This window comes from Chanodichthys erythropterus, chromosome 7, assembly GCF_024489055.1.
Source record: "Chanodichthys erythropterus isolate Z2021 chromosome 7, ASM2448905v1, whole genome shotgun sequence".
Lineage (NCBI taxonomy): Eukaryota > Metazoa > Chordata > Actinopteri > Cypriniformes > Xenocyprididae > Chanodichthys > Chanodichthys erythropterus.
In genome coordinates this window covers 31509043-31532208 of record NC_090227.1, presented here as the reverse complement: position 1 = coordinate 31532208, position 23166 = coordinate 31509043, and the positions used below count along the sequence as shown (strand labels likewise).

The following is a 23166-nucleotide window of genomic DNA, read 5'->3' as shown; positions in this document are numbered from 1 at the left end:
ATATAGTGCATTTTTGTATAGTGTATACTGTATTTTTGATCAAATAAATGTAGCCTTGGTGAGCATAAGAGGCTTCTTTCAGATCTATTTAAAAATCTCAAACGTTTGAACGGTAGTGTACATATCATGTTATATAAGATTATACACTACATTTCACACTGTTACACCATCACCAAATAAAGTCATCAAACCTCACTAGAGTTTAAAAAAAGGTCAGTTTTGGTGAATTGACAGTTGTTTTTTGGGATCCTTGTCAGAGTTCTTCTCTTGCTTGCCTCTCTGGAGACTTTTGAGTCTCTCTTTATAGTATGTCGATAGATGTTTACACAAAAAATAGCTCAACACGCTAAAGGGCCCGCATGTCAAAAGAAATCAGCGAACAATAAAGCGGTGCCCCTGCCAATCCCTCTGGCTTTTGTTCAGAACTCATGCAACCAGCCCATCTGTCCTGAGATGCTCCCTCTGAAATGCTCCTGCCTGGCTCCCTTTTATATTAATCTTCCTGCCAAGCGCAGCAATTCCCTATGGTAGAGTTGCACTGTAGATTGGAAAAATGTGTTGTGTGTATGCTAATGATGAACCACGCAAAAGGCCTTTGTGATACTTCATCTCCATCTCTGAAGTGAGATGCTTTTAAGGCAGGTATGCCTACATATTACAAGCTATTTATTTCTGAACGTCATGACAGGTGCTTTATCTGGTATAGAGCGCATGTGAAAGGGATTCTATGATCGTAGTTTTGGAATAAAAATACAAGACAGCACTCATTGACTGAACTCTCTCCAGCTGAGTTTCTTGTGCAAGAGGCAGCAGTGCCTGTCAGCTGTAATTCTTGCATTGATATTGTTGTTTAACATCGGTTTCTTATATGCTGCCTTTGACATGGTGGCCTATCGCCTTAGGATGCATTACGCAGAAGAAAAGAACAAGCTTGTTTGAATTACGTTCTGCATGAGGGGTTATGCCACTGCAGCTCTTCCATATCTGATGGACGTGTTCTGGCAGCAGTCTTTAACAAAATACAGAATTTTCAGAAAGAATAATACAGATTCTTGTTTGTTAAAGAAAAACAAAAAATAGATGATCATTGTCTATTTATTTCTCAATTTCATTTCCTCATTTCCTGTACTATCTCCAATTCTCCAAACTTCCCTGTTCCACAGAACATTGTGACACTACAATAACACTTCACAAGCCTATATATGGCTTGTATTGAATATAGTTGCACTTTTTTCTGTCCTTTTCAGTTGTTGCTTGTCAGATTGTTCACCCCAGTGCATAAAAAATGGGAAACTTTTTGCCACTAGATGTCTTTATGTCAGACTTTGTGATATACATCATAATCAATCAACACTCTGGTCTTAATTTTGGTCTTTTGTATTATACATATGCATGCATGTTTGTTTTTATAAGATATTTTAAAATTGAATAAGACCTTTATAACAATTTTTTATTTAGTTAATCTGGTACCCCAGTTTTGGTTAGATGGCTTTCCAATGTAGTGACTGATTTGTAGCCAGGGTCATTATTTCCTGACCTGGGTTAACATCCGCCATGATCCTTGTTTGTTTGACCACATAGTGCTGGCTCTAAAAATAAACCAGCAGCAGGCAGTTCCTCCTCTGCTGCTCAGTTCAGAGTGTATGTGTGATTTAATACATGTGATGTGAAGTTTCTCTGTGCTGTTATCAGGTGTGGCCTTATAACTACTGATAATTTAATATAATATTTAATATATAAAGTAAAAGTTAGTGTGTGAGTAACTTTTGTCTTTTGGCTAGAGGGCATGGAATGAGTCAGAGAGGCTAATTTCCATTATTTGATAAGGGACAATGAGGACACGCTTGATTGGTTCGTTCACTTCATTGCTTTGTCATTTAAGTCTAATGTTAGTCATTCAGTGCCAGTGGGAAAGCGTCAGAAACATTTAAACTCCATTTCAGCAGCATGAAGAGCTATTAAGATTATCCACTTTTTGTTGTAATTGCTTCATTTACAGTTGAATGAAAAGAGATGATTTATTTGTGGTCAGATACAACCAACACATAGTTCAGTTTATGCACTGGGTTAAAGCCTAAAGCCATTGGGTTTGGATAAAGGAAAGACCAGTTCTTGGTCTGTATTTATGATTAATATACTACATATTTAGCTAGGCTTTTACTGTGGCTCTGAAGCTTTATTTGCCTCTGAAGTCACTAGTTAACCCCTCCTGAAGGAACAGAAACACAGCATGGAACATTTCATGTCTGTGGCCACAACCCACTACATGACTGGAAACCATTGAAAGAATCTCTTGCTAACACCCAGCAAACTGACATCATCCCTTAAATATCCAGAGTAAACAAAGTTTCCTGTACTCCACCATGGAAGAACTCCATGTGCTTAGAGTTTGTCCTGCGAATGCTGTAGAATTTACAACCTCATTATGTGTCATCGATTCATAAGTGGATGGATAAACTGCCCACTATTATGCAGTTGTAAATGTTCATTAGTTCTCGTTTTTGGAGTTTCTGAGGCGCTATGATAGTGATGTCAGAAAGTGCTGCATTCACGTCATTTCAGAATTAGCATAATTACAACATGACAACTTTTCCTCTGAGCTAAAATTACTCATTTCGATGGCAACATTAATAACTTGGGTGTGGCTTAATCACTACATTAATTGTACGAGCTTGCGAAATGTTTAAAAAAAAAGAAAGATAAAAGAAACATACACCAGGTAGCACTGGATATAATAAATAGGCTGTGTGTAGAGGTTATAATTGGTAATTGTCAGCCATTTTAGTTTTACATGTCAGAATAAAGATTGATATGCTTATTTTTTAAGTGAATAAATGCTGTGTAATAGTGGTGGGGAGTTTTCAGTGATTCTTTTTGCATGTAACGTTACGCCTGTAAGTGGCGGAAAATTAGTGGGCCCTATCATATCGATGCAAGTGTTTTTTCTAGTTTCAGCCGGGTGTGTCTCATACGTCTTGAAAAGTGAAGCTGCGGGCTCTTTGATCGCCCCCTGGATGCAGTACAGGTCATAAACCCCGCCCTCTCAATGCAGTCGAATGAGACTTCAGTGAAAACTTAAAAATAAATTCTGTTTCAAATAAAACTTTCTGAAAGATGGTTTTGGTCATTTAAGGTAGTTGTTATCATGCTGATATATATTCAATTGTTCGTTTTTGTGATGATTTAGATTTTAGCTAGCAATTTGATGCTATAAAAACGGGGCGTGTCGTCATGATTCGAAGTTGATTGACAGCTTGTCTGAGGATTGTCGGTGCTTCGACGGGAGATTGAAGATGTATTAACTAACTATTAATTTTCGATTTCTTTGTAATTTAACACCAACAAAATGAGCTTTTCAGCAGTAAACTGTCCTAACCGACCTACGGGATCTGACGGATCACTGAACCTTTTTCTGTTACATTAAATATGGGTGTTATAAGCTAATTATTAAATGTTATTAGTTAAGATAACACACCTAATGTTAACCATGTCGGGGAAAAAGCAGGTGATCGTTATCTGGCAGTTACTTATTATTTTTATGGGTATAAAATAATAATTAGCAGGACAAAACTAATGATAGCCTACTCTAATTACAGCAATCGATCTCGTGTAACGTTAGTTGAACTTGATTTAAAATGGCAGGACCGTTTTTGATGATTTAGAGTTGTTTATATATATATTATATTGATTTTATCTACTGAATTTGCTGTCTCAAAAATATTATTGCTCTAGAAACAGAATAGACTATTATTTTATAGGTAGAATTTTAAATTGTATATAATTTTTATAGTCTATTTAAAATACATGAATGATGACGCAGTCATCTGGGCGGAAGTTTGATACCGCAACTCCGCCTCCGGGCTCCACTGACGATTCCTTCTGCGTATGCGTAACGTGTCAGCGCCCATTCAACGGCCCATTTTGGCTTCAGTTCAATACTATGGAAGGAAGCGGCGTCGCGTCGTCCATCTTTTTTTTACAGTCTATGGTTTCAGCCCGACGCAGTTGATCATTTTCATGTCCAGCAGCACGTTGTTTAAATATCAAATGCATTTGCACCCATTTGTGCGCCTGTTGCATGTTGGTCTGAAAACTAGATGTGTTCAGGTGCATTTCCTTGCTAAAGAATCATCAAGTTTTTCCGCTTGTAAATAGCGAATCCGCCATGGCACGAGCTCAGCTGCAGGTTACGCCCAAAACACAGCCTTTACACACACCTTTAAGACCATGCGCCAACCATTTTTCCCCTCATTAAACTAGCAAAAGTGGATTCGGACACGCCCTAAGTGCACTTGCGCCTTGCGCTTTGGACCATGTGCTTAGATCATTAAAATAGGGCCAAATGTTTTTATATTCATTCCACCGATTTATTCAGCAGATTCGTTTGAACATGCTGATTCAGGACCATAACAACTGTGAAGGGTAATTCATTTAATTGTTCACGCAACCAATTCGTTTAAAAACGAAATGCCACTACACTACAAGTGCAAAACTTCACTGCTTCTTTGTTTGGATCTGTTTTTTTTTTTTTTTACAAAAACAGACAAAGTAACTGCCAGTAATGTATCTACCAATGTAAGTTTCTCAGTATAAACTTGTGTGTAGGGCTGCAACAACGAATCGATAAAATTCGATTATTAAAAGAGTTGGCAACAAATTTCATTATCGATTCGTTGTGTCGCGCGACTATTATGCCTCTCAATAAAGACGCGGAGATGTTTGAGTAAAAAACGCACGGTTGAGCGCGAAGCAGAGCGGAGCAAAAATAAATAAATAAATAAATAGCAGAGCTGAGTTAGAGGAAAGACCATCGGAGAGACCCGTAACGTTGTTCTGAACAGGCGCGCCGTTGGCACGAGGGACAGGACCCACGCAGTTTTGAAACGGGCTGCTTCGATTAGTCACGCTATATCATCTTTTAGCTTTGGATATTTTCTTTCAAATGAGACCATTTTCACGTTTCTGTGAGCTTTCGTTCATAAATAATCAACTGTTTTGTCGCGGATGTGAAGAACAGGAAATGCGCTCTCGAACGGAGAAACCGTCTATGAGAGAAACACGCAATCTCCACACCACCGGTTAAAGCGTTCTAACGTTTTAGGACAGGTCGATGGTATATAAATCATGCCCGAATGTCAATCAAGCCAAACCGTCCATTCAGAAACCGAGAATTTGACACCTGAAGGTAAGGAGACTGATCTCTCAGGTTGACGCGCGAGCTGGCTTGACCGAAGTTTTCGTGAGGATTTAAAGTTTATGGACTGTTTTGATTTTGGTAATTACATCTAGAAAGATAAAAGCATTGATGGCATCTATAAAATAGATATCTGAAAGCGAAACAAAAGTGATATTGCCTCGTCCAGTGAGGAGGACGCACGAGAGGAGACCTGCGTGTTTAATTGGTATGTGTACTGTAATACTGCATTTACAATGCTTATCAGTGGCATACATTTCGATTGCGAATGTGAAAATCCAAAAGACCATGACTAAAACTAAATCAAAATTTGCTGTCAAAATTAACACTGATCTGTTGTCATGTATTTATTCTGTGATTTGTCCCATATCGGTTATTGTTGACAATATATTTGTGTTTGTTGTAGCCTACTTTTTAAATTTCATTTTAAAGTTTTTTTTTATTTATTTATTTTTTTTTTTTTTATAGCACTTGGTCATCTTAAGCTAAACAAAAATATACATCTTTTTGTGCACTTTATAAAAAAAAAACTATATTTTTGGCAGATGTAAAGCATACATGTGTTTTTTTTTGTGTTAGTCCATTTGTTTTTTGTTTTTTATTACTTTAACAGCTCAGGGATGTTAAAAGAGCAACCTGTTTTTGCACGTTCTGAGGATTTTTTGCACTGTGAATTTGCACTATCATTTCTGTTTTTGAATAAAAGGTTGGAAATGAATGCCCCCCAAACCCCCGATTCATCGATTAATCGTAAAAATAATCGACAGATTAATCGATTATTGAAATAATCGTTAGTTGCAGCCCTACTTGTGTGGTGTAAAAGCAATGTCAAACTCTTAGTCGTTCGAACGTGCTTTGGCTGTCGGCAAGAGATCGCAGTGTGATATTGCTGTTTTTTGCTCTGTTATTTGTTGGTTTATCTTCACATGCAAAGTTTTTAGGGCTGTCGATTTAAATCTTGTATTTGTGACAATTCTGACATGGTGTGAACACAGTATAAGCACAGGTTGTGGGGATCTGGACAGTTTATGGACAGCTCTGTGGCTCAGTGTATAAAATGTCTGCCAAAGCGCTACATAACATTAATTTACCAGGGAACACAAATTCAGAAAGGCCAATGAAAGAGGTCCAGGGCATTATCACTGATTTTGCTGGTAAAACTCATGTTTTTAATTAGGTCTGCTGAGGCATTAAAATAACTATGAAAACATTAAAGAAACATTGAGAACACGTTTTGCCCTGATGAGATCTGTAAGATGGAGCCAGTCCATACAGTGAAGCTTGCTGACATTGGGTTTCTCTGTTACTGAACAAACTTCATCCTGAGTGTGTGATTTGATCTCTAGAGACTGAATTTACTGCTGCTCTCATAGATATGCCCGTGCTAGGCTGCTTTCCCACACAGTTGTCAGTGCCATATGGAAATTATTTCATCAATCCACCTGGCAATTCATGAGGCCAAAAGTGATAAGAATATTCCCTATAATCTAACTGGACATTTGAGCCTTTATGTAACTGACAGGGGTTCTTTTCAACTCAGCACACCTGTCAGCTGTTGATGCATTATGTAGAGGACGTATTCCGTTTTCATGGTCCTATATACAGTATGATATTCTGGAGCATCAGTGATAAAAGCAGCCTAGGTCAGATCTGTTAGTAAGTGTACAAGCATGCCCTCAACAGCCAAAGCTGTGGCTTACTCATTACTTGGCCAAACCCCATTATGCACTTGACCTCATAGGAATATCAGCAAATTACATTTATTCAACCAAGATGGGTAGACATCCAGTTTTCTCAACACAGTCTCAAATTTCACCCAAAAAAATGAACATTATGTCACCATTTACGTCCCTCATGTTATTCCAAACCTGACTTTCTGTGTTGTTGGTGTTTTTTTCCTGCCCACTTTTGTCAGTATAATGAAAGTAAATGTGGACCAATATGCTCTAAAATGACAAAACAGCACCATTAAAGTGTCATGAGAGTGTGGAAAATGCACTATTTTGTCTTCTGAAGCCATATGACAGAGTTCATGAAGAAATAGAAATGTCTCATTTGTGACATCATTCTTTTGAGTCATCTTTTGAATGAATCATTGTTACTTTTCACAAAACAGTCTGAATGATTCATTCACAAATTGGACTTATTTGGTTCTCAAGTTCAGCTCACTGACTTAGTGATCTGGAAGCATTGATTAATAGTAAGTTATTGGTTAATAATAGAGGTGTAACAGTACACAGAAGTCACAGTTTGGTACGTACCTCGGTTTTGGGGTCACAGTTCAGTACAATTTCGGTATAATAGGAAAAATGGTCTTGACTTTAGTTTAGGGTCCAATTCTCACTATTAACTAACTATTAACTATGACTTTTGCCTCAATAAACCCTGAATTACTGCTTATTAGTAGTTAGGTATTTCTTAAGTTTAGGTATTGGGTAGGATTATGGGATGTAGAATAAGGTCATGCAGAATAAGGCATTAATATGTGCTTTATAAGTCCTAATAAACAGCTAATATCCTAGTAATATGCATGCTAATATGTAACCAGTTCATAGTGAGAATTGGACCCTAAACTAAAGTGTTACCGGACAAAGGAACAAATCCATAATGCTAGGTTTCTTTTCATTTATTTTGAACAGAGAGAAGTGCAAATTACAGTTTGTTCCATCTAGCGGTATTTAGTCCCCCCTGAGGTAGTTGGTACAGTACAGCCTCCTTCAGTGTATTAAGCACTAACAGTAAACAGAATGCACTCTTGCATAGGACATATCTTTTGCAGGGCTGATAAAAAACAAAAGGGATTTGGTGACAATCAGCTACACAACTGAAAATCATCTCGTGTTATAAAAGTACAAAATAATGAAAAATAAAACTTGTGCATTAGGTGTCTTACAATTTGCTCCACTTAAACTATATTTAAACATTCGAAGCTTAAGCCCAACGCTCCTATATTTAATTTTCAGTGTTCCACTCCGTTTCCCAAATAGTTGAGTGCACAAGGCTTTCAGAGTATTCTCCTTTGTCCATGAGCACAGAGAGATGCATTCGGCTCGTGCGCACTACCTAGTGGACTTTGTTTTCAAGTGCTCAAGTCATTCACGTATGCGCTGTTCTTCTTCTGATCTTTTTTCATGTTGTGGCGGTTAGCAAACAGCGTTGTATTACCACGCGCCCCCTTCTGGATCGGAGCATAGATCGCATGTATTCATCCTGAACCGCACGGTACAGACGTCACAGTTTGGGACGAATACATGTACCTTTACACCCCTAGTGAATAACATATTTTTCTTTCTTTTTCTCATTCTAAGCTATTACATGTCTTCAGAAGACTTGGAATATAAAGCACAGGTTATTCTGTATGAACCACCTTTATGACATTTAAGGATTTTTTGGAATGCTTCAGTCCCAATTCGTTATATTTTCAAAGAAAAGAGTAGCATTATTCAAAATATATTATTATTGTGTTCCACAGAAGAATGAAAAGTAATTTGGGTTTGGAATGACAAGATGAGTAAATTATAACAGGAATTTCTTTTTTGGCGTAACTGTTTGCAATTTGTGCAGTAGATGTTCTAAAATCAAGACAAATTTCAAACACGTGAAAAGGGTTTCAAATATGGAAAATAATTTTTCTGGAAAAAATAGAATGTCTAATCAAACACTGTATATTTTACTTTTGCCTTTATAAATGAATGGGAAGTATTTTAATACAAGAGAAGATCAAATTAATCAACATAGCAGTGAGGATTCTGTGATCAAATGCGTTTTGTGAAGGTCATGGAGGTTTTTGTGTTTTGTGGTTTGGAAAACTGCTGATGAAGTCAGCTCTCTAGCTGACAAAGGACTGATTGTATTTCATATGCTCTAGCAACAAATCTCATGCTTTTTCAATGCAGGCATGTTTTTTTTCTTCTATTTTGTGCCTATTTCGGATCTATTAAGAGTAAGGGTTCTCCAGGGATCATAAGGCCAAAGTTATCATCCAAGACATTTCACATCATTAGATCATGAAAGGTATGATGTAGTGGTGACTGAAGACGTGGTCATACTGTGAATGTATCAAGACCCACCTGCACTATTGGTGCAAAAGGTCTGTAAATGTCATAAAAATTAAGTTCTACTCAAGTATGTCAATGTTTTTCCACCACTGGTAGAAAATGTAACCTGTCATAAAAAGAATCTTTCTCCATTGATGGCCTTTCAAATGCATGTATTTTGACTAAATGTTTTTTCATACATCACAAGGTAATTTTTTCCCTTCTAAATTTTTCCTTGTTATTTGCAAATCAATCTCCAGTGAGGAGAAAATGACTGAGGGTAGACAGGAAACACAAGTTGCTTTACTAAATGATATGGCAGGTGTTGTCAGTTAAGTCATTAACAAGCTGGCAATTGTCCATAAATTTCGACAGTGATGCCCTTACAGTAATTTGCATCATATTGCAAGTTGTTTTGGTACGAAAGTACCTGCTAAGAACACAAATGTGTGTGTTTTTAAGTATTTGAACTTACGTTCACTGCAAGTGATTTATTTTTTCCCCAGCAGTGGAGTGGTTTGTTGTTTCTTTCATCACTTTGTGTAAAATCATTTTCATTACCATGTACTTCTGGGGGATGAACAGGGCAGATGACTATGTAATAGTTACTTGTCATAGTTTCCTCTCATTTTTGTTCATTTGCACTTTATTACACACTCCAAGCGAACAACAAAACCAAAACAGTCCCGTTAATCAATGGAGCTGTCTATGTTCCAAGCATGCAACATTGATTATGACAATTTCAGTGTAGACAGCGTGTTAGCCTGAAGATGAACTGTAGGCCTCTCATCAGAAGCTTCACTGAAAGATCTCACATTTCCTGTTGAAACCCATTCAATAAAGTTTAAGAACAGAATTAAAAGCAGAAGTACAGCCACAATTTAGCCAAAGGCTGATGTTTTGTGATATGAGGATAAATAATACTAATACCATTATACAGTCACTCTCGTGTGTCATTGCCAAGTAGCACACTTTGTTTCAGCCAACATGGTACATAGAGTGAATTAAGGCCAGAGATGGAAGCTGAGAACATATACTTGTCCACAAACACTGCATTCTGTATTTATAGTCCCCCTGTTATGGATAAAAGTAGTGTTTTTTTTCTGCTATAGATTTTAATCTGTTTAGTTACCTTTGGCCGTCTCTCAACTGCAAATTCAGGAAGTCTGTAATTCTATCAGGTTCACTCAGTCACCAAGACCCAAGAGACGGACGGTCAGTTCAAATCCACTCAGGTCTGTTACGCCGAACAGTATTAAGTACGGATGTCATGTCTCGGCTCACAGTCAAAACGCTATCATGTTTAACTACTATAGACGTTTCACTCTTGGAAACATTTTGGTGTGTTTGGAGTTTTATTAAGTTTCATAATACTATTCTAAACTTAGTTTGCTTTTGACTTTTAAATGGTTAGTTCACCCAAAAATGTACGTTTTGACTTTCTTTACTCTGTGGATCACAAAAGAAGATATTTTGAAAAATGTTTTTTGTCCATGCTAATAAAGGATACAATGTTCCATTGACTTTCATACCTTTCTTTGTTGCCAGCTTATAGGGTGCGTTCACACTTGTCATGTTTAGATCGATTAAAACGAACCCTGGTGCGGTTGCTCGGTTAGTGTGGTTCATTTGAACATATGTGAACGCTGCCATCTGAACCCTGGTGCGCACCAAACAAGCGGACCGAGACTGCTGAAAAGATGGGTCTCGGTCCGCTTCCAAACGAACTCTGGTGCAGTTCGAATGATATATGAACGCAACACGGACCAAAGACATGTAACCGAACCAAAAACAGGAAGACGAGACCCTAAAATGGACAGAATCCTCACGCATGTCGGTTTTTCTCATCATAGAAGCGAGTTTGCCCATGACAAGCATCAGACGAGCGTCTCCACGCAGCAGATCGTTTGTGTGTGTGACGGAGGGATTCTCGCCGCTGTTTTGACTACTTTACACATTTTATAAACTCTTCACGAGTTTCCAGCTGGCCAAAATACCATCACATGCAGGCTACGCACCGCTACACACACACAACGAGCGCATTTACCTCAGAAAACAGTTTTGGATGTTCGGTAAGTTCCGTCTCAAAATAGTCAATACGTCATAAAATCTGACCAATCACGTTGTGAATGTATCCCTATGCCTGATGGTTCGGTATCTTTTGGTTCGGTGATAAAATTGCCAATCTGAACGCTAATCGGACCAGGACTAAATGTTTTTTTTTCTTATTTGGTCCGGACCAAATGAACCAAACGAACCGAACTACAAGTGTGAACGCACCCTTAATTACATTATTTCTAGATTAATAACCTTTCCTGGGTTTTTCCGGGGTCAAAAATGGTCTCCGGTGGTGGCGAACGAACACGGTCACCCACTCCTACAGAATAAAGTTCCCTTGTGAACAGCAAGCCCAGTACTGACAATAAATCCAAAATAAATGCAAAGATAATATTAACTCCCATTATAATCAATGACTCTGCTTATTGACATGGTGTGTATACTTTGTGGGTTAAAATGAAAGGATTCAGAACTTGCGCTGAACAAAATCTCCTGTTTTGAGCAGTGTTGAATGGATTATGACTTAACTTAAACATCTGATTGGCCATTGCATTCACTCACTCAACAGATATGTCTGTGATTGGCTAAGCTCAACGCTGCAAAAACACAATATAAATAGAAACCTTTACAGAGTGCTTGCACAAACACTCACAGGAGCTTTTTAAAGCAGCCGACTGTCAGCCGGTACTGGTACTGCAGAACGGCAGGTATCGTCACATCAGATGATCAAATAAATCTTTGGGGGCTGCCAAAATATTTTCAGTGCAGGAAAAACCTTGCCTTTTTTTTTTAAGCAACTATAGCGACAAATCTAGCAACATTTTGGACTGCTGGTTAACATATAGTCAGTCACTATATCATATTCTTTCTGTTGTCTGACAGATGAGAACAGCTTTATTGAACATTTGTTGTATTAAAATACAGAATGTAAGCACAAATTAGGAAAGAAACAGTTGGCACATTACATCATCTATCGACATTTAGCTACTTTTTGAGCAGGCTTTAGCTGCTTTCCATTTATGTGAACTGTCCCCCCAAGAAAAGATAACAAACCATATGAACATTTGTTCAAATTAATGTTGCATGTTAACCAAGCCCTAGCTAAGCATCTTAATGCTTCATTTCTATTCATTTAGCATCCAAGTTTACAGTGGACTATAAAAGGTGTGTTTTAGTAATTAGGATTAAGTAAATGGGTCTAGTCTTTGTTCTGTGATAGTGAACCTTTCCAGTTCTCCACACCTCTGGAAAATCAGCAAAGCTTTCCAAATTCAAGCATAGCAGTAGCGTTAAGTTGGTCTCTGCACCTCCAAAAAGTCTTTTATTCTTCAGGCATTTTCTGCAAATCTCGTACCTTGTAATTACAGTTTGAACTTTTCCCAGTCTTTCACTGCTCATAATTGCAGCAATCACGTTTTATGAAAAGTGTGGTTTGGACCGTTCTCTTTAAGCTTAGTAGTGTGTGTTGTTTGGGTGGGAGTTTTGGGGGAACGAGGCACAATAAGATGAGAAGGATGGAGGAGATGAAGTGAATGGGGTATTGCTTGTCACCGAAGCAGAAGCTGTCCTTTTCAAAACATGCTGTCACTTGCGCATGCTAATCTGCAAAGCTGTTGCTCGTGGGTGTAAACAATGCCAAAGCGGCATGGCACCCACATGAAGTAATGACAGGGCGATATTTCACGCGAAAGGTACAAGCTGACTCCAGATGACGTGTGTATTCTTGTGAAGTCAGTTTCGGTTGACGAATATTCAACAAGCCTAATGTTCACTTCCAGTATTTTGATGAAATGGCCACTTAGTCATATTTGTGTGGTTTTATTGTTTCGAAATAACTCTGATTGGTCAGAGTGATTTTTAAGAAGACCTTTGGAAATAAGATTAACTTTTTTAGGAAGCACTGTAGAAAAACACATTTTAGACATCTTTCTTTTAAACATGTTATGACAGCAATTTTATGATGTTTATGATGGAAACTGTGCACAATTGAATTAAGCCTATGATTTAGTGATGCATGATGTCATCACCACTGCAGACTTTCAGTAAGTGGATTTTGAAGCTGTTCTGTGAAGCTGCGCTGATACCAAAAGTGTCATCTAACAACAAAATTGCATTGGAAACGTAGGGAATAACCTTGAAATGATGTAATACTTCTGCAGTGCTGGTTAATGTCTACAGTGAGGATTAGAGCTGGAATCCAGAGGTCAGGAAGTATAAAAAAATAAGTAAAATCTCATTGATTTTAAATAAATCTTGTTACTTGACTTATAATCTGTTACAGGATGTAATTGGTCTAGCCTTTAGAAACATTCAACATTGGAGCTCAGGAAGCAAGGTCAGTGCATCCAAGACGTTCACTAAAAGAACATTTTTAGTCACAGGAAGTGCTTACCATAGCTGGTGGTGACATATATAATATAGGGAGTTTAGAAGGGTTTGTAGTCTCTTCTTCCTTTAATATGCCAAGTGTATATTTTTTGGGGGGATTATGGCCTATCTGAAATATTTCTAAAAACTGAAACACTGAAAAAATTGTATTTATGTCCCAACCACACTGATTAAGTTTTATTTTATTTTACTTTTCACCCCTGTCAGAATTTCCCAACATAATTTTAATTAAATTAATCGAATTAATTTAGCCTGCGTCATTTAAAATTGTACAAAAATTGACTTTGGAATCACCTTCTAAAGTAAAAGGCATCATGTCATAGAATGACTCATATATTGGCACAAGCTAGCTGTGCATTTAAAGATAGGGGTCTGTTAATATGAAACCTTTTTCCCACAAATCTAACATTATTTTGATCCACCCAAGATTGGACTCAAATTTCAAATTTGGAAACAACTCCTGGAGACCGGTTTGATTTTCTTAAGGGGTTTCCACCCTCTTTTCAAACAACATTAGCTATGACCTCTTTGGCAGTCAATTCAGCATTATGTAATGCATGTGAATATGCCTATTGAAACACTTTTAGCATGGCTTTAATGTGTGCTATATCACAAATAACATAAACAGTGAGAAAGCCACAATCAGACATCAGAGGACTAAAAACATGCCTAAAAACACTTTTTAGCTTGAAACACTGACCTTGAGATATGCATTATGACAAGAAGGTTCAGCGGGGAATGACTGAATGTTGAACTTTAATCTGTAGTTAAGAGGCTCTGTTTCCAATAATATTTTTCATCAATGTGTTGCATAAACCTCTCCCAGTTTTGGCTCTCAGCTTGAGGAGTTTGTTCAAAGGGGATGAATAAGGCAAGTTGAACATTTGGAAAACAAGTTAACGCTTCATCTACTGCGGGTCTCTGGTTTGGAGCTGATTTCTGCTAGACTGCGAGCTGGAGCAAAACTCAGAGCTCTGAGTCAGGATGACGCTAGTGGAGATCCGCTTCCAGCGCGTCTCACGGCCGAGATCATGTTGAACAGAATAATACTTACACTTTTGTTCCATAAACACAGGCTCTGTTGTCTTAATGGACACAATTACCTTTGAGCCCTCTTGCTTGCTGTAGAGGAGAGCACCAGCTGTTGTTGTGCATGCTCAGCTAATGTTGTATAGTTTGTTTACAAAGGTTAGAAAGTGTGGTGTCTCTGAACACACCAGAGCTGATTTACACCATCATTCAAATTCATTAAACAAGCAAATTTTGCCAGCTGAGCCCGAAATGTGTCCTGCGTCAGAAAAGAATTGAAGCAAAAGATATATGTATAAATTATTTCTGTCTTGACATCTATATTCACTTTGTGTGTATGAAAGGGTTTTTTGCAACGTTAAAGTGTGAATGAGGTGCTATGGTGGCATGTTGTCATTTTTTCCCCCATCACATTGCCATTCTTGATGTGATTGTGCATATATTTATACAGTATGCATGTCTATGTGTTAGTGTTTGAGAGGAAGAGAGTGACAGTAATGTGATGGTAACGCTATTATGCCTGGAGGAAATGCTGTGACAACAAGTGGGTAAGATGCATTTGTGAGTGACCACCTGCTGAAAAATTGGATGGAAGACTAAATTTTAAATATTTATATGGTGATTTTGCAAGAACAGAAAGTTCTACTATAAATAAGTCATTGCACCATAAAATTAACATGTCTAATCATTCTGCTATGAAAAGCTCATAAGCTTATTTCTCCAGTGTGTATGAGAGGCTTTATTGGTGCATAATCCCAGAAGTCCTGTGTTCAGGAAGTATTCAAGTTATTGAGTAGCTGAATAAAGAGGTCAAAGCTAGGCCCTTGTGAAATCTGTTAGGCAGATTTTAGGAGTTTTCTAAAGAACTGGGAAAGCCTTCATTCACAAAGTTCTACTTTATCTATATTGCAAGATACAAAGTCACAATTATAAGAAATAAAGTCACAATTACTGTACAGGGCTCGACAATAAGGACTGCCCGATGGCCCGGGGCCAGTGTGAACGATGCTCGGGACAGTAGACGGAACGGTCACTTGCCCGATTGGGCCAGTGCTGTAGTGTGTGCGTTATATATCGTCTATGATATCGTAATTGTTGATTTAACGACCTGATATTATCAAGTATGTCCCTCACTTTACAAAAAACAAACAAAAACACACCCGTTGAGTGCACGCGTACACTACGTGATGTAGTCTAGTAGGTTAGACTAGTGCGCGTGCATATTTAGAGTGCACGCTTTCACTGCGTGATTTAGTCTATTAAAATGCCCCCAGATTTCAAGATAAGGGGCAAAAATACATTTTAGACACCAAATCGTCTGTTTCGCTCTATTTCGCCAACGAAAATAGTTCCAAAGTCCACGGCATTGTTTTGCGTCTTTTGAATCAGCCGTTTGAATGAATCGGTTGAATGATTCAATGATTCGCTCATTAACAGTGATTTGCTGCCACCTACTGGCAGGTTTAGTTTCACATTTAAAGTGTCTTGATTTTTTTTTAATAATTTCAAATAACAGTATTTAACGTTTTATATTTTCAACATTAAAAACATTTTTATGCATCTGTTACTGCTCTTGACTGATTAACTTTAATAAAGTTTAATCTATTCTATAGTTATACATTAGATCACAATTTCTGTACCTGAAAACCTACATGAAAATCTTGAAAAGTTTATTTCATTTATATGTTTGTTCTGTTGTATTTATTTGTGCTATTACTTGTAATTTGATTATTTGTTACCATTTTATTACTTATTGTTTATTTGTCTAACAATATTTAAAATATAAGTTAATCTAGCATTTTGGTGCATTTATTGAGGTTAAATGTAACAAAGACCACGAAAACTATAACTATGCTTATTTTATAGGCCCATTTTCTTGTTTTTTACTTTTGCTAATTTTTTGTTGTGGGGCCAGTGAAAATTTAGGCAGGGCAAGTAAAAATTTGAACCACTGGCCCAACTGGGCCAGTAGAAAAAAATCCTTATCGTTGAGCCCTGCTGTACCTTTTAGTACAGTTTAAAAAAAAAATGGAAAATGTGGTAAAAACAGAAAATTATCTCACATTTTATATCCATTCTGCAGAATTCCACCCATTTCTCCTTCAAAATCAGCACAGAAAATAGCTATCTTTTTGTGCAAGCACTAATTTGTTAGTTATCTGATTGATGGCTCAATCTGACTGAAAAGCCTTCATGCAAACATCTCAATCATTCTAATTAAGTTTTGATTGAACTGGAAAGAGTGGTGTAGACCTGAAATAATCCGTTCAATAGGAAAAAAATTAAGCTTCTAAACACACTTGATTCAATGCAGTGTCGTGATATGTATGTTTACATGCGTTACAAATATGCGTATTTTTATTTGCACCTTACATCTCATAAACTGGTCAGTGGAGGAGACTGAATATTTACTAAATATTTGCTCAAAAAGCTTGACATACGACTTTCTTTTTAGATATGTCATCATGGCAAAAGCTACAGTTATACTCATGGTGGCTTTCTTTGGTTCTGAATGCTGCAGCTGGGCACTGCGCATACAAGTTTTGTTTGAAAAATATGTGTGTGTTTGTCAGCAGGAAAAAAAAAACAGAAAGCAAAGTGCCCTGCCTTTATGAAGTGGAACCAAATGCCAATTCCAATGAAATTTTGTTGTTCTTAAGAACGTTGACTTGTCACCGTCTGAACAAGCCTGATGAAGCAGTTAGAAAATATAGAACAGAAAAGCACCTCTCACTAACTGCTTTTCCATTACTCTTCAAATCGCGCAAATTGAAATTGTGAATTAAAAATACGGCCAATGGAACCAGGCCAATTTCACAAAAAAAGTTCTGGATTCTAAACAACAAAGAAATGCGACAATTCGTCAAGACCTCAAAGCAGATAGGGGGGAGAAACACCCAGAAACGCCTCATACGTGGCCGCTCCCAAGTATAAGGGGCTTTCCTTGCCATTAATGCTTGAATAACACGCCTATGTCTCCTTCGATTAAAAATAATGGCTAGTGCAGTGGCTGCGATATACTTAGACTTACTAACATCCGTTGCCATGATTTTTGGAATGTTTTAGTCACACAACAAAGCCTTCACATAGTTTTTTTAATTGACATTTAGAAACTAATGCAAAAGTTTTGCGCTAATTTGTAACGGAAACTCGAAATATATAAATTTTTTATGTTAAATTAAAAATTATATTCTGATCTATTATACTGTTATATTTTTCAGTGATTCAACGACATTACAAAGTGAAACTATTGCATGTTGTTTTTTTAAAGGTTTAATGGAGGGTGTGACCAAAAAAGTTTGAAAACCACTGACCTAATGTAAAAAATCCTGCAAGTTCCACTTGGGCCTAGCCAAAAAAACTCTCTTTTATTTTTTCTTAGAAGGAATTGATCTATTTTGAGTTTTTTTTTGTTTTGTTTTTCTGAACAAAAAGAATGTAAATTGCAGTAACCGAAAACTAGACTGATGAATGACTGGACAGTGCATGGATGCTGTTCTTGATTGTATTAAACGCCATAGAATCTGGCAGACCTTCTTAAAAAACTGGGTGTACCATCAGAAAATTGTAGGAAACTATTAAGAGTTGTGTAATTACACTCAGTCTTTAACTGGAACTCATAAAATATGAGGACTTGCAAATGGCAATTTGAAGTATATCAAATGACAGTTTTAACTACGATTGATTGGTTCTTCTTCTGTGCTGTTTTAAAGTCCCTCATTAGGGCCTCAATCAAATAATTCTCTGACGTTGCGTGCGGCCCACCTTAAAGAGCAAGTAACCCGTTCCTCTAAACAAAGTCAAAATGATAAATCCTGCAGATCCAGTCAAACAATTACTGCATTTTGGAGCCCAGTTGCATGCAAATTACCACTCAGCACTGGGAAGAATGCAAAGAGTAATGAGCACAGACTCCAAATAAAGATATGAATACCTCAGAGGAAACTCTCACTTGTATCTGCTCTGAACTGTTAAACTTTTCTTCCAACAGTGTACCCCTTTGTTTCAATGCCTGGAGATTGGTCTTCGAGGGGGTTGGCTGATAACATGCTGTCCCAGATCGCTGATAAGAGAACAACGTGTGTTTTTGATTGTTAGTGACAGCAAGGCTTACTTCAGCAGGGGAGAGCGGGGGGCAACACTTGTGCTGTTTTGGTGATGTAATCGGGGTCACTGCAGGAGGTACCGTTTTCCATTACCAGTTGTTTTGGAGTTTTCCAGAGAGAACTACCACAGGGTATCCGGGCTAGCTATGACACAGACACTTAGTTCAGTATCACTTTGGTGCACGCAGCAGGCAGACACAGCATGGTCATTACCCAGCATCCATTCACAGGGCATGTTTCCACATGTAAACACGACTGTGTTTGTGTTTTAGTGCCTTTCATCTCTTCTGATAACAGTTATTATCAGCTTTTGTTGAGATTAATATCATTTCTGCTTGTGTGAATCATACTATTTTGAGGTTTTCATGTACAGATCTGCAGTACACTCCTATTCATTGGAGTTGCTGTTCTAATTTTTTTATCAATAACAAATGCTCTCAGTGAAGATTACTGAATGTCCAATAGGACATTTATTCATTTGGCAAGTCAATAATTTACAAGAATTCCACACAATTTAGATTTGAATCTCTAAAGATGCTAAAGTGAAAAAAGTAAATAGAAAGATCATAGCACAAAGAGGAAATGTGCAGAAAAAATACTGGAACCAAATGGCAATCAGTTGAATATAGAATGAATGACTCTTATGAACCAGATCTTTTTATTGAACCAAAACCATAGAGGTCAGTTCAACTGATTCTCAAACTAACGACTCTTAGGAGCCGGCTTTTTTTGGTGAATCAACCATAGTGATCCAGTTCTTTCTACTGAAAAAAAACACATACCTTATGCATATAATTTATAGGGCCCTATTTTAACGATATAAACGCAAAGTGTAAAGGTGCACTCAGGGCGTGTCCAAATCCACTTTTGCTATTTTAACGATGGAAAAACGGTCCGTGCGCCGGGGCGCATTTTTGAAATGGGTTGTCCCTGTTCTCTTTATGAGTAATGGGCGTAACGTTCAATAAACCAATCAGAGTGTCATCTCCCATTCCCTTTAAGAGCGAGATGCGCTCGCGCCATGGCGGATTGCTATTTATGGCGGAATTTGTTGGCAGAAAAGCTGAGCGCTTTTCAAGCGAAGAAACTGATCTGCTCGTGCACGAAGTTAAACGTTTAGTTAGAAGTTAAACGAAGTTACATTTTTATATTTATGTAGCCTACACAATAATATTCTTTTATACTGTAATCCTTTTGTTTTTAATATTTGGCATGTTTGTGTGATGCGCATCCCTGTGTGTAATAAGCAAAGTCAACGCGCCCTGTGAACGCGCCCAGAGGCGCAGTTTCTACCAACGCGCTCTAACAAAAAAATATTGCGCCACTGACTTTAGACTTTAGACCAGGTTTGAGTTGGTCTATGGCGCAGTCTATTTTCAGCTCCTTAAAATAGCAATGCGCCTGAACACACCTCTTTGTTAGACCAGCACGCCCATGAGCGCACTAACTGGCGCAAATGCATTTACTAATTTAAGGACGTGGTGCTGAACGGGAAAACGCAAACGGCGCCGGACGCAAACTAGCAAACACACTTGTGCTGCGCCTTGCGTCGCATTGCGCCGGGTGTATTATAGGGCCCTTAGGCTTAAGAGACTTGTGAACACATTTTTGTTTGTTTAGTATTGTTATTTAATTTTTAGATTTGCATTTATAAAAGTCAGAAAAAAGTCGGTACACCAAAGGTCCAAAAATAAGCAAAAAGTTTTAATGTAAGACTCACACCCATATGTGGGTCTTATATTAAAATTTTTAGCTTATTTCTTTAGCTTTGGTGTGCTGACTTTTTTCTGCCTTTTATTAATATTTTGTTTGGTCGCACACCCTTTGAGCATATTTTTGCCGGCGATGTGCGTGCTTTTGTCCTGATTTTGCTAGATTTGCAATTATGCCATGTCTAAAAGGCCATAATTAAATAGTAAATGTAAGCATACCTTTTGCTAGAATTGTTGTAAATTGATTTATTTCAGTCATTTGGCTGTGGAATTAGGGAGACCTGTCTGTCTGTTTTATGAATTCTGTTTGGTGACACTAGCGGCTCGTAAATGACACACTTCACCTTTAAAAATCAAATCAATGAAGACTGGAAGAAAAAAAAGTTAAAAGCTTTTGTGAGCTCTTGTTTATGTGACCTGCAATTTAAGAACCATCTTGGATCATTTAGAAGTCAACACACAATCTGTTCATCCGTCATTATTGTTAAAAGGCCTATTATGGTGAATGCTGTTTATGTACATGTCAATTTTTTCAGTTTGTCACCTGTTTTATTGGCCTTGTGTCTGCTTGTCTTTGATTTTAAGTGCCTTAGAAAACATTTCATGTGTTAAATACTAATACCTATATTTTTGTACACATTACTGTTCAAAAGTTTTGGGTTGGTAATATATTTTTTTTTCAAAAGAAGTCTCTTATGTTCACCAAGGCTACATTCATTTGATCATAAAAACAATACTATTGTGAAATATTATTATTATAACTTTAATAATCTATTTTAAAATATTATTCCCGTGATGGCAAAGCTGAATTTTCAGTATCCATTACTCCAGTCTTCAGTGTCACATGATCCTTCAGAAATCATTCAAATATGCTGATTTGGCGCTCAAGAAACATTTCTTATTATAATCACAGTTAAAAAGAGTTATGCTGCTTTATATTTTTTTAGTGAAAACCATTATTCGTTTTTTAGGATTCTTTGATGAATTGAAATTTCAAAAAAGAACAGCATTTGAAATATAAATCTATTTTAAGAGTCTTTAATGACACTTTCATCGATTTAATGCATCTTTACGTACTGTATGTGTGCGCAGTTGCTTAGTGGGAATGTTCGAGGGGTTTGTGCTGACCATTTCTCTGACAGTCATGTGTGTCTTAAATTCAAACAGACATATGCCGTCAGCGACAAATCCACAGACCGTTCCAACTTTCTGATCACCGAACAACTCAGAGCAAATCCCTGGGGATGATTCCAAAAACCATTAAAGCTCTGCGGTCAGCCAGCACTGGAGACATACTGTGCAGTCACACGACGCATGTACTGTAGACACTGCCGCATCTCTCTCCTCAAACTCCTCCCTCTGTTCCCCAGAAATGCAGCATTCCTGGTACTTATTGCCGTACATATGGACTCCATCTGCATGGGGGTGCCAGAATTCAGCATGTGTGATTTAACCTATTACAAAACTCTCTTAAACGATTGTTTTCGATTGTCCACTACATGGTTAAGCTGATTTTGGATGTGTTTATGCAGGGCGTAGGATATAAAGCCATTTCACAAGTCTCTAGTGTGTCACTGAAATACCATCTTGCACAAGAAATATTGGATATTATCTTACTTATGTGTGGGTTTAACCTAGCGTAGGGTTAGTAAAGGAGTTGACCAAGCACATAGCTGCGTGAGTGTAATAGGTGTTGTGGGTGTAGGTTTACATGGTGTGGCTTGAATCACTTTCTAGCTTTTGCATGCTGGCATTGCTCTGTGAGAAATCCAGGGAGTTGTTTTTCCACATTTGTGCTTGGAAAGAGACAGAAAATGTGTGTATGTGTGTGTGTTTTAATCTGCATTCTCAGGCTAAGAGAACCGGCTGGGCTTCACAGGCCTTTAAAATAGATTTAAATACAGACTCTGAGCCCCAGTGAGGTCAGTGGCGTATCCACACTCGGCACGCGTGCATGGGAAAGCTGGGAAAACTCTGGTATGTCCCAGCGGTTCCTCCCCATTGACTTCCCAAGCATACAGCTCTTCTAATATCCCCCTGTCAAAGAGCTTTTGGTCAACTGGTCCACTGTGAAGCATGTGATAAGTAGCCTACCGTAGTGCGATTCTGGCACCCTAGAGGTGAAATAAAAATCATTTTATAGAGCCTCTTATCTGAGCCATCCTGTGGATGCTGTGTTTTCCAAACCAAAGCCTCTGGTTTTGGCCAAAGAGTGTGTGTTGTATGTTGCCAATGTGAATTCATTAGGTTTTGACATTGTTACAAGGCTCTGACGCCTGCACACCCACAATCCTCAGCTGGTTTAAACCTGGCGGACGCCTTCATTAAACGTTCCCTCTTATTCTTCAGATTGCATTTTGAAATCTGCTAGGTTTTCAGTGTCGATTCTGCTGCTGTTTTGATAAGCTCAGTGGTTGTTTGGTGAAAACCTTTGGCAATTTGAGGCCAACCAAAATGCTTTATTAAGAACAAACTACATCACAATGTTATGACTTATCACTCTTATAATAACACACTCCAGTTGTAATGTGGGCTCTAAACCACAGCCCCAGATTGAGGTCTGTATATTTTATGGTCAATGTCTTACCCCCACCAACATCCCCCCCAGGTTAGTTTACTGGTTTTCACACACACACACAGAC

The 23166-nt window shown here is 37.8% G+C and overlaps 1 protein-coding gene across 3 annotated transcripts in view; it reads left to right on the top strand.

The window, feature by feature from the left end:
• The window catches only part of btbd11b (BTB (POZ) domain containing 11b), an 80906-nt gene that overhangs the window by 23055 nt on the left and 34685 nt on the right, over positions 1 to 23166 (top strand). Inside the window, exon 1 of one of the 3 annotated variants that reach the window (XM_067390183.1) lies at positions 18728 to 18888. The exons of the other annotated variants lie outside the window; for them this stretch is intronic. The gene's annotated coding sequence lies outside the window, so the exon portion shown is untranslated. Of the gene's footprint in view, positions 1 to 18727; positions 18889 to 23166 lie in introns of those variants that run through there. 3 annotated transcript variants of the gene reach the window in all.